The following is a 13,672-nucleotide window of genomic DNA, read 5'->3' on the forward strand; positions in this document are numbered from 1 at the left end:
GGGCTTCAGGGCAGAGTGGCAAAGAAAAAGCCATATCTGAGACTGGCTTATAAAAGAAAAAGATTAAGATGGGCAAAAGAACACAGACATTGGACAGAGGAAGACTGGAAAAAAGTGTCGTGGACGGATGAATCCAAGTTTGAGGTGTTTGGATCACAAAGAAGAACGTTTGTGAGACACAGAACAAATGAAAAGATGCTGGAAGAATGCCTGACGCCATCTGTTAAGCATGGTGGAGGTAATATGATGGTCTGGGGTTGCTTTGGTGCTGGTAAGGTGGGAGATTTGTACAGGGTAAAATGGATTCTGAATAAGGAAGGCTATCACTCCATTTTGCAACACCATGCCATACCCAGTGGACAGCGCCTGATCAGAGCCAATTTCGTCCTACAACAGGACAATGACCCTAAACACACCTCCAAATAGTGCAAGAACTATTTACAGCAATAGCAGGCAGCTGGTATTCTATTGGTAATGGAGTGGCCAGCGCAGTCACCAGATCTGAACCCCATTGAGCTGTTGTGGGAGCAGCTTGACCGTATGGTACGCCAGAAGTGCCCATCCAACCAATCCAACTTGTGGGAGCTGCTTCTAGAAGCGTGGGGTGCAATTTCTCCAGCTTACCTCAACAAATTAACAGCTAGAATGCCAAAGGTGTGCAATGCTGTAATTGCTGCAAATGGAGGATTCTTTGATGAAAGCAAAGTTTGATATAAAAACAATGTTATTTCAAATACAAATCATTATTTCTAACCTTGTCAATGTCTTGACTCTATTTTCTATTCATTTCACAACATATGGTGGTGAATAAGTGTGACTTTTCATGTAAAACACAAAATTGTTTGAGTGACCCCAAACTTTTGAACGGTAGTGTATGTTTGAGTAAAATGAACATTGTTGTTTTATTCTATAAACTACTCTTTTTAATCAGAGTTTTCATGCATCTTGACATGTTCTCCTCCACCAGTCTTACACACTGCTTTTAGATAACTTTGGATAACTTTATGACACTCCTGGTGCAAAAATTCAAGCAGTTCTGCTTGGTTTGATGGCTTGTGATCATCCATTTTTCTCTATTTTTTAGAGCTGTATATGCTAGAACATTTGCACGTTGTGCTCTTTTCAAATCAGAACAGATTAGATTCTAGCAATAAATATATATATATAAAAAAATATCCATATAATAATAATAATTATTATTATTATTATTTACTTATTGTACAACATATGGACATAACCTTTATCATTTTTTACCTAAACATACCCATTTATGGTTTTCTTGGCAAGGAGAGCTTAATAACCTGAATATGCAGATATGCTAAATTTCTTTAAAAACTAAGGTTTAATTTTATTTATAATTCATTGCTTTTTAAAAGGGTATAACTGCATTATTATGCTTTCAAATAAGCATTACATCAGAGGCATAAAATGGTCTTACAATGACTAATGTTATCATTTATCGTAATTATTTCTGGGACAATATATCGCCCAAAAAATATAGTAATCGTGACAGGCCTACTTACAACAAATACAATGATTTCTATGATCATTTGGTGAAATAGGAAAAGTGGCTTACTCTGTTACTAATATAATTGCTATATTGAGAGCCCAAGACAGAGTCTTTTCACACAGTAAAAGCCTGCTTCTCTTCTTTCTCTTCCTGATTAGCAGTCTGAATGTAGTTTTAACACTATTCACGTAGTAAACTCCAGACACCGCCTCCCCTCTTCCATTCACAATGTGCGATTTCGCTTCTGACACTGATTAGAGAAACACACACAGCTCCGAGCGCACAGGACGGCCTGCTTGACATTTTCACAGCTTCAATTATTCACGTTTCTGACAATACAGCAGACAGCCTAAAATGCTAAGGAAGCTAAATGAATGAAGCATGCATTATTTTGCAACCCTCTTTCTCTTTCTTGCTCTATTTTGTTTATTCTCTCAGTCTGTCTCTCTCTCTTTCTCTCTCTTCCTCTTTCATTTATTCACTTATTCATTCACCCTCACAGCTCAATCTAAGCATCCTTTAGCACAGTGTGCACAGCATTATTACACAGGAAACATTAAATGCTGCTAGGTTATGCTATGTCCACATGTATGTGAACACAAAAGCAGACAAAACCACTATATATACCATACTTATGCTGGAAACAGATGGAATTTGACCTTAGGTCAAATCCATAGGTGTATTGAACACACAAACTCCAGTAAGCACACTCAGAAAACACACACTGTGATATTGTGAGCACATGTGCCTGGAGCAGTGGGCAGCCATTGCTGCGGAACCCAGAAAGCCATAAGGGTTAAGAGTAGGGGTGTCACGATTTCGATATTTCATCGAAATCGATCAAAATTATATCATGGTCTCGAGCCTCGAAGTCAAAAAGAGGATCGAGGATCCCTCCCTCTAAGCTACGCAAGCACGCACGCTACGCAAATGACGAAGCACGCTACGCAAATGGCGCAGCACACTGTAGCCGATGCCGCGGACATTGTGACTCCTCAAAAAGCAGCCCTTTCTTGAGAGAATGTGGACATTCTCATCTTCTTAAAGAAAAACTTGAAAATATAAAAATAACAGTTGTTTTGTCTAGCCTCAAATATGTTAATAGTTCTGGTACCTTCAGGCGCATCTTTCTCTCAGATAAAGTTAATAATATATCTTTGTTAAAGAAAAAAACTTGTCATTCTCAGGGACCGAAAAAGTCTTAAAGTCTTATTTTTAATGTTTAACTGTTATAGTAGGATAGAGTTCAGTTTGTTAAGGCTCTAATTGTTTTATTATTTTGTACATGAAAGTTCCTGTATTTTTTATTATTTATTTTGTTATGTTGCACATTGCTGTTTTAATAGTGCACAATGCTGTTACCCAAAAAAGCCACTAGATGGCATTACATATACATCTTAATTAAATTATTTAAATTTGACCATTAGTGCCTAATGTGGTGTATTACAGATCACTTGTACCACTTTGCATCACCTTTTAAAATAAGATATTGTAAATTTGATGAATCAAACCAATGACTGACCATAGACTAATCTAAAACTGGCATAGGCCTCTCTGCTGTAAAAAAAAAAAAGAAAAAAGAAAATTGAGAATCAAATCGAATGGTGACCCTTAAATCGGAAATGAAATCGAATCGAGGATTTAGAGAATCGTGACACCCCTAGTTAAGAGCCTTGATTAAACACAGGTATCGAGATCACAACCTTGTCATTAATGGCAAGGTGCTCTAACCACTGAGTACTGTAAGTTGCACCCATCACAGATGCGCACATGCACCCACACAAACAGCCTCTTTAGTTCCTGTAGAGGTGAAGTACTACCAAAAGAACAGGACCCTATGAAGCAGAAAACATAACTACTGGCACCATGTCCAATAGCAGCTGTGAGTTACAGGGGTACAAAACTCTCCAGCATGGAGATGTGGAGCAGTGGAACTTTGTTTTCTGGAATAATGGTGCTCTGTTTAATACGTTTAGGATTAACTGGGGAGTTGGGGATGTGGTGAGGTTTTTGGGGAGGTGATCATTAAACATCTTGAGCTCACTAACAACGCTCATGTCGCTGGCTGAATACAATCAAATCATAACAGCAGTGTTCAAAGAACTAGTAGTGAACCTTACTTGAACAGTAGACATTTACTCCAACAAATAAAGGATGTTGTTTTTTTATCAATACTAGTGTTGTCAGTTCATAAAAAATGTAACAATATTAATATTCTGAGAGTAGTGATGTCGTGTTCACTAGGCTCTGTAAAAAGTGTGAATTGTGGAAGGAAAGGAAATTGGGGCCAAACCTGGCAAAATTATACATTAAAATTTGCATTCTAAAACAAATATGCATTAAAAGTTTCCAGCATAATTGTATGTATTAACGTGTTAACATTGACAGCACTTATTAATACCCTTAATTTTAGAAGGAACAATAAATAAGCAGGAGTCCTGATACTTTTGTCCACAAAATGTTCGTTTTAAACAATTGCTTGCCTAAATAAGAGCATTCGGATGAGACTGAATATCATATCAGCAGCTCTTGTGATATTATCTTGCGCTTGGTCTTAGCGAAATAGGATCTTACCTGAACTAAGGTCATTCAAATATAGAACAGTGCTGCTGTGTGTGTGTGTGTGTGTGTGTGTGTGTGGCTCTGTCTCTTGTGTGTATTTCATCTCCCACCATTCTTGACCACAGTCAATAATGACATCACTATTTGCTGCCCCCGTTCCCCGCAGCCAGGTTTGCACTGCAGGGAAAAGCACAAATGAATTGTCTGTGCCTCTTTCTTGCCTTCATTCTTCCAGTCTATTTACCAAGAACACATTTCGCTCTGTCCCTGACCAGGCCGATTTACTGTCTGCAGAGGCAACAGTCACCAAAATGACTAGAGATGCACTGAATTATTTGGCAAATGAAAACATTCAGCCACAAAAATGGCAAAATGGCAAAATATCAAAATAAGAGAAATAGCAAATCATTTATACCACACTCTTGAGGTCATAGTGCAGCGTTTAGCATTAGAATAGTTTGCAGCATCAGCAGAAGGATGACATCAGTGTTAGCTCAATCTATCAACAGACTGGCAGCCAAGGCTAGCATGAATCCAGCTGAGGTTACTGTATCTTTTAGCATCACATTTTAACCTGGCTGTTGCATTTCTTCTTTCAAATGAAAAGCCATCTACAGGGTTTTGTAAATAAGTGCGACACCCACCACTGTAAAAAATATGTAGTAAAAACACTTGATTGTGCTTTGTTGGTGTGTCTGCTGGGATGTTAGAAATGTTCTGTGTTTAATAATAATTTTTAAATTGTAGTTCAATTATGAAAAGCAAAGAAAAAATACATGTAGAATGCATCACTAAAAATGACCAAATGCATCACATAAAGAGATAAAACAACACTCCCCAGTTATCCACTCCAATTGACGCAACCCTACGAAACAAAGCCTGGAATCTAAGGGGTGTCACACACTCACACACGCTCTCTCTTCAATGCACACACCCCTCCAATCCTGCAAATATTTAATACACAGGGCTTCATACATAATACATACACCAGCGCATCATACGTCCTTATCATCTAACTAGCCCTGTCCAGCTTCAGCAAGCAAAACAATAGCACGCCCTTAACTTTCACACTGCAGCAGCAGCCTGCCACAAAGGGCTTTTCATGGGTGAATAGGTCCTATTTGTCCACCAGTGTGTAGGTTAAAACAATCTGGTCCCCCAGAAAGAAATCTGGGTTGAGGCATGGTGGGTCATACCCACAGCTAAAACAGAAAGGCAGCAGAAAAAGGAATGATCTTTTTTAACGTTGCTCTGTCTCATAAAACAAGTAAGCCTTTAAATAATGATTAATGTGGTGGAAATAGACTTATTAAGATCATCTTATGGACTTCCTATATCATTTTCATCAAACAAAAAATATCAAAAAAAATATCCAAAATGGCAACAAACCTCTTAACATTGAAAATAAATCATTGTATAAAGATTAGAGCTACAACAATTAATCCGCATGATCAATAATGTTGTTCATAAAAATGTGTTTATTCCAGTGTATACTAATCATTTGTAGCTAGACTGTATTACACAAAGTGCTAAAATTACACTGGTGTACTCAAACAGTTCAAATAAATACATTTGATTAAGCTATTAAGCTTACGTTTAATCTGTAATCTGTAAATTTAATCTGTAATTATATAATTTTGCTATTGGAATGTATTATATTGTTATAATAAGGCAAAGACTGGACAACAGTGTGACATTCACAGGTGTGCAGACTTGAGCAGGTGAGCTAAAACGTGTATTGGAACAGGTGTCATGCTCACAGGATGCAGTAATAGAGGGCATGGTAAAAAAAGTTGTTGAATAATAAAGAATATATTCAAAGTAATTTTGAAGCACTTCTATTCGTCATTCATTGTGAAGAACAATTGAAAATGCAGTGCTGAAGGAAATACTAGTAAAAACGAAAGCATACAATAATTAAAATTAAATGACTTAGCCAATGTTTTCAAAAATGAATGTTGCAAGCTCAAACCCATAATGCACTACAGAATACTCTGTTCACTACAAAAGATTAAAATTGTCCTACAAAGATAGAAAATATTCATTTAATGGCATTAAAAATGCATCAAGCGTGGCATACATGAATGCGTCTCAGAAGAGAGTCCCAGAAGAAAGAGCAGAAGTGGTCAGCGTCAGCTGCATGTAAATATGGGCAAACACTATTGAAAAGGCTATTGATCTTGCCAGGATTAGCAGTCCTTTCATGGCCTTTGCTGCTGCTGCTGCTGCTGGTTCCTGTCCTCTTATCGACTGGCCCATTCAGAAGATGTCAGTCTGGATTTTTATAAGCGCAAAAGCCAAAGGGCGTCAAACAGAGGCAGACTACATGAAACAGCACTACACTTTGACAAATTTCATTTCTTTCTACAAGGCCCTTAGACTAGTCAGAGCCATTCTTTCTTCAGCACTAAATATACCTCAAGACAGCTGCTTTCCACCTTGTGAGGCAAAGCATGCCAGCCTGTGCTACTGTATAGATCAAAAATAAGATTTTAGTAAGCAAGAAGATAGCAGTGTTCTATAAAAACAAAAACAAAACGAAGTGTCTGAGGAAAATTACCCTTACGATAGTATGTGTAAAATGTGTGAGATTATCTAATTCATTATACTTTTGTGTAATTTCAAAATTATCTTGCATTGTTTAGGAGAAAGACGTGGTTATGATGGCATCTTTACAAGAATACTTTTGCTATTTTTCATGAATTTGCGTAAACTGGCCTGTCTGCTTCACCAAAGTAACATACTGCAGTTAGCAGCTAAATGTATAATGTCTCAACGTTGTCAGAAAAAAAAGTTACAGAGCTTATACATGCATTCTCTCAAGGTTTTAACAGTGTTAATGTACACTTAAAGGTATGACAAGAGTTCAAATCTATAATTAAAACTAGAAACAAAAACAACTGCAGATTTCAGCCTCAACATAATTAAAAAAAAACATTCAACTGATTAAGTAATAACTTTATTTAAAAGACAGTACAGTAGTTCTGATGTAGGGTTTTTGGCTAAAATATAGAATGAAGTAAGGGTGATTGGGGCAGAAATAGGTAGAAAAGGGGAGAATAGTAAGAGCGCTTTCTTCCTATTCTTCCTATATTTTATACAAAATCATATAAAAATACTTGTGTAAACCAACATGTGTTACCTCCTGTTGTATAGCAACTAAAGTGGCTATATTTGAGAGAGCTGTACACTTCATTATAGTTCCTATAACCCTCACAGCAACTAAACTGGTGTTTACACAGTTGAATATTTAATCTCAGACTACCGTAATGAATGTTTAGTCCTGGTGTTTAGATCAAATTAACCATGTTTAATATTTGTAGCTCAAGACATTGACACAAATATTGACGTAAACAATGTCAACAACCAATAGGAGCGCTACGGAAAGCCGCAAGGCAAGTGCAGGAACGTTTGTGGAACTGAACGTGGAAGAGACTCCAGCAGTGGCTCGGACACCAAAGTTCTCTTGGAGTGTACAAAAGGAGGAGAAACTGGAGGAGCTATGGAGTGAGCAAGAGTGTTTTTTTTACGTGTCTTCCCATATTTAATAGTAATAAAAAATAATAATATAATCTCAGAATGAATCTAGTTGAAGTCTTGCGAATAGTGACCCTGCAAGATCCCCAGTCCTTGCACACTCTTAAGCCCTATCTGGATGGGATTAGTTTTTCATATTTTACACTTCTACTCAGTGATAAAACTCTTGCGTCCGAACTGCAATTGAAAAAACAGGAGGACCAGTGAGTTTTTGGCTTTTTCTGTCATGACAATGCGTTCGGTAGTCCCCCCCATTTTTACTCACTGTTGTGTTTACACAGATCTGGTGCCCAAAGTGTAATTAACTATAGCTACTTTATTAAACGCGAGGAGACAAAGCTTAGAGATGTCAGTCTGGCCGGAACTAAAATTACTGGACGACTAGGAGTTCAACAAAAAACAGTAGGTAATTCAGCCTGTAATTTTCTCAGAGAATGTCTGAGAAAAACACATACATGGTCGTTTCAGACAGGAAAAAAATCACAGCGGACCCACCCATAAATAAGAAAATTACACCAGGACCCCCTGAGAAACCCGTCCAGATAGGGCTATAGCCTGTGACTAGTCTGTGACTAAAAGGTCTGTCTTTAAGACTTGTCTTTAGATGTAAGAGATTATCCAACTTTAGTCTATTGAAAGTCTCGTCAGAGTCTTTTTTTGAAGTCCTCTAGTGTATGGTTAGCATGAGCTGAAACCTGAGGAACTACATATCACAGTTCCCTGCTCTACAACGACACCGCCTAACCCCCAACTGTCGCGCCAAACGCGGAGGAAACGAGAGGGGAAATGACGCTGATTGGCCAGTTGGTGTCTGGCTGATCTCTCTGATTCGCTTCTATTAGCTCTAACCGGGACATTCACTTCCCACCAGTTTGAGGAGAGGCTCGAGCTCAGGGATAGGGCTGCTCGGCGCACTGATAGATCAGCTGGCGTTAAACGCTATAAATAATCATTTAACTGTTTAACATGGTTAACAGCTTTAAATAATCAATTAACAGTTTAACATGGTTAACAGCTTTAAATAATCAATTAAGTGTTTAACATAGTAAACTGCTTTAAATAATCAATTAACTGTTTAACATGGTTAACTGCTTTAAATAATCTATTAACTGTTTAACATGGTTAACTGCTTTAAATAAGCAATTAACTGTTTAACATGGTTAACTGCTTTAAATAATCAGTTAACTGTTTAACATGGTTAACTGCTTTAAATAACAAATTAACTGTTTAACATGGTTAACTGCTTTAAATAATCAGTTAACTGTTTAACATGGTTAACTGCTTTAAATAATAAATTAAGTGTTTAACATGGTTAACTGCTTTAAATAAGCAATTAACTGTTTAACATGGTTAACTGCTGGTGCAACAGCAGGCAGACACAGTGCGCAGGCTTTGCAAAATAAAGCACAACAACAACCAGAGAATAAATAACCACTGCAGACAAACTGAGGCAAACACAACAACCGCACATCCACCCAAACAGCTCTCCTCCACATCTTATCACCGCTATTCCTACTCAGTCCCAGTCATTCACCCCGGTCTACAGCCATAAACCCGCCGCGCGCCCGGCTCTTACCTCTTCCACACCGTGATCCTCAAGTGTTCTCCGCCTGCAGGAACTGGAGAATCACGCCGGCTCTATCGGAGCGATTATCCGATATCTGCAGAAACTTATCGATACAGGTAATAATCAGTCCCTCAGCTCTGAAGCAGGAAACCGGTGACGCCGGGTTTCAGTCCGAGCTCAGGTTTCTGCCTCCTCGTGCTCTTCTTTTCCCTGAAGAAGGATAAACACACACAGAGAGAGCCGCCGCTGTGCTGTCGGTAAAATCACGTGTTGAAGTGTTTTCCGGAGCTCATTCCTCCGCGGATCCGGCGCCGTGTGTCCGACCGGCGGCTCCCCCGAACACACTGATCCCCATCACTGAACACAGCCGCCCGCGTTCACCCATTCACCATCATCACTGTACACAGACCAGCAGTGATGCTGCAACACACACACAGGGCCCTGAGAGAAAGAGAGAGAGAGAGAGAGAGAGAGGGGAGAGACAGAGAGAGGGGGGGGGAGACAGAGAAAGAGACAGAAGGGAGGGAGAGAGAGAGAGAGAGAGAGAGAGAGACAGAGAGAAAAGACAGCATGTGAGAGAGGGGAAAAGAGAGAGAGAGGAGAGACAGAGAGGGGGGAGACAGAGAGAGAGAGAGAGAGAGGATGTAAGAGAGAAGTAGAGGGGAGAGAGACAGGGAAAAGAGAGAAAGAAACCTAGGGGAGAGAGGAAGAGAGAGAAAAAGCAGGGGGAGAGAGAGAGTATGAGAGAAAGATCTACTTCACTATACCTCACTTTTACAGTAATAGTTTTGTTCATTTTATACACAGCCACATACTTCTGTTCATCTTATTCTCAATGTATTTTTCAGCTAATTTTGTGTATAGATGCAAGTATATACATATATACCTTTTATTCATTTCTTTATTATTATTTGCCACTGTCAACAATTATTTTGTAATAAATGTTTTATTGTTGCAAGAGAGAGAAAAGGGGGTGAAAGAGTGTGTGTGTGAGAGAGAGAGAGAGAGAGAGAGAGAGAGAGCGTAAGAGGGAGAGTGAGGGGGCAGAGAGAAAGAAGGAGGGGTGAGAGAAAGAGAGGATCAGCACCAGGGACAGCAACAATTTGCTCAGCACATTTAATTACACCCTGCTTCAGGTTATGTGAACTGTCATTTTTACAGTCGCCAGGCTGAACCTTTCTTATTTCCTTATGCATTTAACTTCAACAGTGTTTAACAAAGTACTAAATGAAATGCAGACCTGCATATCACACATTTCACAAATAAACAAGTAAAAAAAGAATATGATCATTCTATAAATCCAAGGCCATCGAGATTTCTTATTCAAAGTATTGTTTTATTCATTTTAAAATGAGAAGCAGCTGCTTGAATACACTGTATAACATGGCTTACCTGGTCAAAATTAAGGATGTCTTTAAACCAATGTTGTTACAAATGAATGATCAAATAAACAAAAATATCACTGAGCTCTCACAAAGAAGAGCATTACTTAAAAGTAGCATCTGAGAGTCTTTTATATGGGGAAACACTTTTACACATTCTTATGTCTCTTTTTGTCTTTTAATTAACTTGAATAAACAGGTTTATTAGCTATTTTAACACAGCATATTCAGTTTTAAACTTCCATTACATAATGTACATACAATCTATCTTGACTCCAGGTTTTATTATATGTTATGATTATATTTAAAACGTTTAAATGAAACAAATACCTGCATGTAGTGTATTGTTAAAAGTAATTTAAGGTATATAAAATAATCTTAATGTTGTCCCTTTAAACGTACATTCTTTAGGTAAACAATTCTATTCGTAACCATGTGATTGTACTTATTGATCTCTTCATATAGATCTGTTTAGAGCAAGAAAGGAGAACCTCTCTGAAATGTACACCTGCCCCCAAATAGCTCTCCTAAAAAAGCACAAAAAGCCCTTTTGGCCCTCAAATTGAATGCTTATTTTTTCTCTTTTCTCTCGTGCTGCAGCTGTTGAGACAGATTGAGAAAAGAATCTAAGAAGGGAGCAGAGAGTGGAGGAGAAGGATGAAGAGGAGGAAGGAGGAGGGGATGAGCAGCCACGCGATAATTACCTTTTCACTAAATCACCTCACCGTAAAAATGCACCACTCATCATATGATTAGCCTACATTACATCTGACAATTAGATCTGTTTCGGTTTGTTCAAACCATTAACCGGTACGTATGTGCTGACAAAAAAGACACACAACATGTAATATCCATCCATGTCCTGTGATATTAATAGTCTGGGGCAGTAAATCTCACCCAGTATGCATCTGGTGTTATATGTTTCACTAGAAGACATTGTCTGATACTTATCTAACAAAACACCCTCTTCCCATTTTATTCCACAGACAGGATTTAGAGGCCTGCAAACAGCTTTTAAAATATAAATTGCTGTTTTTTAAAACAAATTTTCAGTATTAAATGATAAAATGATCAGGATGTATCATCAGATATTAAGGAAACATGTTGAGTGAAAGCACTGGCAGCTCTTGTCAGCACGGTTTCAGCAGTACGTTCCTATTTTAAATGTTCAGGCCGTCCCGGGGTTTTGTGTTTGTTTTGTTCTCTGTCTCCTCCTGCTGCTTGTTCCCCAACACTAACTCCACCCACCAAGGTTGCCAGCACTACTGCAGTGCAGAACAGCAAAGGAGCTAGCAGAGCTGGTTAAGTTGAACCTCAGCTGCTACACAGCTTAAAAAGCCTCAGCATGTCTCAAAAAAGCTCAGTGACCAAAGCAGGAATATAACAAGAGTCAGCTGGCAGTCAGTTCGAACGGTGGAGACTTAGAGCTCAAAAAGACTACAAGTCCCAAACACTGCGGAGCTCGCCCCATCCAGCACACCGCGGAGCTTTAGCTCTCCCTTGTGTAACATACAGTCAATATAACTCTAGATACGGGTTTTAGAAGAGTTTAGAATTGCTGTATTTTTCCTCTCCTCTCGCTCGTACTCTCCGCCTCTCCTACCAGTCTTAACGTTGTGTAGATTCAGCCTGCTGAATTTGGCAACCCAAATAAGTTTGTGGCTGGGGAGGGGTGGGCGAAGCAGACTACTCTCTGTGGGACTGCTGTAGCCATTTCACAAACTCGCTCTCAGGTCCTACATAATGCAACTTTAAGTGCATTACCATAGAAGAACCATTTGTGGTTCCATGAACAAAAAAAAAATGTTGAAAACCACCATTAGGTATAATGTTAATGTGTTCAAAAATTAATTCTTCTTTAGTATTACTTTGGTAAATCCTTTGTATAACCTTTATTTTTTACAAGGGTGGAACTTCTACACCATCCAGCACCACTGACAGCATATTCATGGGGAACATCACAGTCTGGTTTGGGAACAGCACCAAGCAGGGCAGATGGGCCCTCCAGAGCTTGGTGCATTCAGCTGACCTCAGCCATCCTGATAATGGACCATAGCCATTCTGAATCTTCTCTGTGTTCAGGTCAAAAAAAAGCATTTGCTCCATGAGATAATGAGATAAAGGTGTCACTCGGAGACAAAAGGAAGGTGTGGGGGTTGGTCAATGAATGAGTGCCGCTCTTTCAGTAAATGATGATGATGATGATGATGAACGCTCTAAAAGCAAAAAATTAAAATCTTTCTCAATAAGTGCCAATCTTCCCATCCAGTATTAAATGGAGCCACTATGAAATGCCATCTATGCCATCTCTACTAGACAATGTCCCAAATAGTGCCCTTTGCAGTAGAAAATGAAACATAGGGTTATAGTGTGTATAAGGTTCTTCCACAAGTGAGACAACATGATGAAGTGCCCAAATAGGTGCAATTATTTAGTTAAAATTGAATGGCACATACTAAATAACTCATTGATTTTGAACATGTTTTGTCGATTGCAGATAAATTAAATAGCCTAAATGTATTTTGTCTTGTTTTTTAGAAAAACTACAGTTTAACAGCAATTTAATTTTTTTTATTGAAGGCCTAACATTAAACAATTAACATCTCTGCAAACGTATCTGGCTAAACATGCAACAACGTTTTTTTCTGAATAATTTCGGTTGTCAAATATTCCGTGCATCTCTAAAGTGCACTGTGCCCATGCCATGCAAAGACCTGCAGACAAGGTTGGACATTTTTTATCCTGTGGCCCCAGAACAAGGGAGAAGATTTATCATCATATCCCACAGACTGAAATAAGGTCTACACTCAGGGCACTTTAATAGGGCACTAAGGTGTCTGCAGCTCCTGCCTGCTGAAGGGTGTTTAGCGGCTATGCCTTGGCAGCATGAAACCATTCTACTGATGCAATATCTTTGACTGCAGTGGATTCTCTGTTGTGTACAGTCAGTAAGTACACTGCGGGCCACTATTAAAACGGCCTTAGCTTGTATAGGTATGGATTTCATTCTCTTCCTTTCTCAGCACAAGCACGATTTTAGGGTTTCTGCACCTCAGCAGCCTCAGATTCTGCCTTCCCAGCCTGCAGGGACTGTGTGAAAGAACTTGCCAAGGC

The 13,672-nt window shown here is 38.8% G+C and overlaps 1 protein-coding gene across 4 annotated transcripts in view; it reads right to left on the bottom strand.

Moving 5' to 3' along the window:
• dlgap4b (discs, large (Drosophila) homolog-associated protein 4b) overlaps positions 1–9,624 on the bottom strand; it is a 194,114-nt gene extending 184,490 nt beyond the window's left edge. For 2 of the 4 annotated variants that reach the window (XM_022675702.2, XM_022675700.2), the window contains exon 1: positions 9,186–9,624. The gene's annotated coding sequence lies outside the window, so the exon portion shown is untranslated. The remainder of the gene's footprint in view (positions 1–9,185) is intronic. The other 2 variants (XM_022675704.2, XM_022675703.2) reach the window with 1 other exon arrangement.
• Between the last annotated feature and the right edge of the window lie 4,048 nt (positions 9,625–13,672).

The sequence above is a fragment of the Astyanax mexicanus genome, chromosome 5 (assembly GCF_023375975.1).
Source record: "Astyanax mexicanus isolate ESR-SI-001 chromosome 5, AstMex3_surface, whole genome shotgun sequence".
Classification (NCBI taxonomy): Eukaryota; Metazoa; Chordata; class Actinopteri; order Characiformes; family Acestrorhamphidae; genus Astyanax; species Astyanax mexicanus.